Source organism: Bos grunniens, chromosome 20 (assembly GCF_055505025.1).
Source record: "Bos grunniens cultivar Pamir isolate PY7600 chromosome 20, Bosgru_T2T1.0, whole genome shotgun sequence".
Taxonomy (NCBI): Eukaryota; Metazoa; Chordata; class Mammalia; order Artiodactyla; family Bovidae; genus Bos; species Bos grunniens.
In genome coordinates, this window is record NC_141184.1 from 50,442,604 (window position 1) to 50,447,214 (window position 4,611).

Genomic DNA, 4,611 nt, shown 5'->3' on the forward strand with positions numbered 1-4,611 from the left:
TAGTCCTTTTAGTCCTTTTAGATTTATATATATTGATGTATTATAAATATATGTTAATGTATTATATATGTTATAAGTGTACATTGTATATTTTTACATATATTGTGTGCATATATGTTTATTTGAAATATATATATATATATAATATATATATATGTATTTGAAAGTATTACTACTTACAACATAAATATAACTGGAATCCTGACAAAGAGATGGTCTAGAATGATATACAGACTTTCAAAAGAAATGAAGCATTTACTATTTAGTAGCTGAAATATTACTACATTGGTAAGCCAAACATATTTCTCTTGTAATGCTGATTGCTTCAGCCAGTGAGAATTGGTTTTGAAGATACAATGATTCTGTTTTCCCCTTGGCTATTGGTTTTCTACCCTTTTGCTATAGAGTAAGGTCTAAGATGAAATCAATTCTCCAAGTAATCCTTTCCTTTTCTTCTACTTATGATAGTTTAATTAATTACTCTCCTTTAAACTGATCCATTAATTAAAACTAAGCTTTTATGTGATGATGATTATTGTTTTCAGTGCAATTGTGGTTTCCAATCTGAATCAGGCTTTAGGTTTAAGTGGAAGGATTTTTCTTGTTATTATTGTTGTTTAGTTTCTAGGTTGTGTCTGACTCTTGCAATTTATGAACTGCAGCCTGTTGGGCTCCTCTGTCCATGAGATTTTCAAGGAAAGAATACTGGAGTGAATTGCAATTTCCTTCTCCACGGGGTCTTCCTGACCCAGGAATCCAATCTGCAACTCCTGCATTGGCAGGCAGATTCCTTACCAGTGAGCCACCTGTGAGGCCTTTCAGTTCAGTTCAGTCTCTCAGTTGTATCTGATTCTTTGCAACCCCATGGACTGCAGCACACCAGGCTTCCCTGTCCATCTTGTCATTAATTGCTGGTGAAACCTCAATCCAAAGACTTGAGCAATAATTCAGCTTTCTTAGTAAAGAATAGAAGGATATGACTGAAGAGAGAATGTCATTCTATTTTCAAGGAGTCAAAAAACTGAAATACATCTTTGAAAAATCTATGAAACTAATGAGTCACTTTCATGAGATATTTTGGAAAACTAAAGAGTATCATTAAAAAAACAAAACAAAAACTGTTGAAGTTATTATCTGCAGTAATTGGATCAGAAAGCTTGTGACACTTGACAAATTTTTATGTGGCATATTTCCAGAAAGTGAATTCATTGGTGGTCAACTTTTGGGATACTTTGCTCTTTAATCCCTTTGCCTTCAACATGGTAGTAGCTGGGGAGTGAGATGGGACGTGGTAATTAGCTTGCTGAGTCAGTGGGATGGAGTCCTGAAATACTGAATAATTATTTCTTTGATGTGTGGTGTGGTTAACATGCTTAAGATTCTTAACACAGGGCCAGCTGGATGCCAGAACTGGGAAGAGGAAGTAAAATCACTTTTATATACCGTGCAGAACGTTAAACAGCAAATCTCAGAGTTCAGACTTTGTCATTCTTTGTCTTCACCTTTTTGTTTTCTTAAACTTTATGACAATCAGTTTAAGCACTTAATTGGTAAACTCCCGGCCCAGGAATAGCAAACAAAATATCATTATAAGTCTGTGAAACACCTTGCTTTCTATAATCCTTGTTCCAGATAACAGTGGAACAAAAATCTGGACAAAAATAGAAAGGCACAGTCACACTACTGTTTCGGAAAGAAAACGTTATCTTTCTTAGTGACCTTGAACCTGTAACACTAATGTATCATGAATGGGTTTAGTTTCAGTTCAGTTCAGTTCAATTCAGTCGCTCAGTCGTGTCCCACTCTTTGCGACCCCATGAATCGCAGCACACCAGGCCTCCCTGTCCATCACCAACTCCTGGAGTTCACTCAGACTCACGTCCATTGAGTCAGTGATGCCATCCAGCCATCTCATCCTCTGTCGTCCCCTTCTCCTCCTGCCCCCAATCCCTCCCAGCATCAGAGTTTTTTCCAATGAGTCAACTCTTCTCATGAGGTAGCCAAAGTACTGGAGTTTCAGCTTTAGCATCATTCCTTCCAAAAAAAATCCCAGGGCTGATCTCCTTCAGAATGGACTGGTTGGATCTCCTTGCAGTCCAAGGGACTCTCAAGTCTTCTCAAACACCGTAGTTCAAAAGCATCAATTCTTTGGCGCTCAGCCATCTTCACAGTCCAACTCTCACATCCCTACATGACCACAGGAAAAACCATAGCCTTGACTAGACGGACCTTTGTTGGCAAAGTAATGTCTCTGCTTTTGAATATGCTATCTAGGTTGGACATAACTTTCCTTCCAAGGAGTAAGCGTCTTTTAATTTCATGGCTGCAGTCACCATCTGCAGTAATTTTGGAGCCCAGAAAAATAAAGTCTAACACTGTTTCCACTGTTTCCCCATCTATTTCCCATGAAGGGATGGGACTAGATGCCATGATCTTCGTTTTCTGGATGTTGAGCTTTAAGCCAACTTTTTCAAGTGAACACCAAATACTCTCTGGCATGTCTCAACATGCTTTCATTTACGTGAGAAATATTCCTTTTAGGTCAAGCCCAGTGGTTGACTAAGGAGAATGTAGAACCTGGAATTGAAAGTCATTAATTTTGTCCTTCTTTATAATCGCCAATTTATTACCATGAACTTGGTGCAATGGAAAATTATTACTTCTTTCTAGATCTCAGCAATTTTAAATGGGAAGAATTTTGTTTGAGTCTTTGAGGTTCAAACACTGCATCTCTTCCCTGTCCTTAGCTGCCTTCTTCTGGATCAGTTACCTCTGATGCCCAAGAAAAGAGCAATGAGATAGGATTTGGAGAAATTATGAGAGCCCCTTTTTTTTCTGAGCCTTTGCAATTGTGGCAGCAAGATTGATAAGAGGAAGTATGAATTGCAGCAAGACTAAGTGGGAAAGAAAGAATTCATCCCATCAGGTGAAAACTATGGAACAATTAAATGATGACATCTTGCAGGAAATGTCACCATCACATGTTTTTTTTTTTGCCTCATATCATTGGCTATGAGTCAAATTCAAGTTGAGGCATATTTTTTTTTCCATCTCTACATCTTCACACTGGAAATTTTGATTTTTATAAAAATAACCATTCTTTTTCCCATCAAAAGCTGAAAGATATTCTTTGCCCCTCACTAGGACTTAGCGTTGTCTGTGGTGGGTGGGGGCAGCTGACTTGCATGAAGACAGGTTTCCATATTATATCCCCTTTGGGGTAAACTCAGCCTGTGGGTAGATGAACAGCAGCCCTTATTCCCAGCCAGAGCTCATTCTCCTGACTTGACTAATATTTACCTAAGCTTCTCTCTGCCTTTTCCTCCTGAGATTTGTTTTTCTTGTTTTCCCAACCTGGATGCTTTCACCTACAGCTCAGCTTCCTCGGAACTGCTCTTGGCTCACCATGTGCAGTTTTTTCCACGAATATTGTATTTCTCAACTTGAGTGCTTCCCTTTGTTCTATAACATGACATTCAAACTGCCTTCCTGCTCTCTGCCAGCATACCCCTTGATACTGGTGCGCTTCCCACCTACACAGGTTTGCAGCAAGCTGCTCTAGCTAATCTCTTGGCTTTTGATATTTCCCTAACATGTGTAGGTCAGCCTTATTTGATTTACTGCCAATATATAAACTCCCTCATGATTTCACCTTTCCATTTGCTTTTATGGATGTGAACGTCCTTCCAGGAAGACTGACTTTTATTCCAGTAGAGAAACAATATCTGAAGACTTTTTAAAAAGACCTTAGAACATCTCACAAACATTACCATTGTGATTTTTTAATATTATTTCTACTGAAAAGCAGGTGGAAAATAAGCATTCAATTTTGAGATGGAAAATTAAAGGCCAATTGCCAACATCAAGTAATTATGTAGAAATCCTGAGAGCTGGCGTAAGTCTTTTTCAAAAACAAGGGGGAATATGCCCTCCGATTCTGCACTCTTTTATGTTTTGGAAGAACCATTCCTATAGCACGATCCCATCATTTGGATTTATTTCAACAGTACATAAGCAATATTTAATATATGCAAAGCACTCTGATCAAGCCTCAGATATAGAATACATGGTCCTTGTCCTTGAGGAAGCGGATTGACAGCCATGAACAGGAAGTCTATAGTAAATGCTGTGATAAAAGATGAATAAGAATCCTGAGTCATAGACACACAGGAGGTTTAATCAGGTCGGGATGATGAGGAGCACATTATGGAGGAGGCAGCACTGGACGGAACCCTACAGAAAGGAGATACACAGCAATAGAATCACTGCCTGCAGAGAAAAAACACTTGGAGCCATATTCTCTCAGTCCTTCGCCCACCATTTCAGTGTTCCTTTTCAGTATAAATATAGCTTTCAGGTCCCATCCACAAATCAAGGTTATGGCCTTTTCTAGGAGCCACCTGAGTATAGATGTGTGTATGTGTTAGTCACTCAGTTGTGTCTGACTCTTTGTGACCCCATGGACTGTAGCCCACCAGGATACTCTGTCCATGGAATTCTCCAGGCAAGAATACTGGAGTGGGTTGCCATTCCTCTCTCCAGGGGATCTTCCTGACCCAGGGATCGAACCTGGGTCTCTTGCATTGCAGGCAGATTCTTTACCATCTGAGC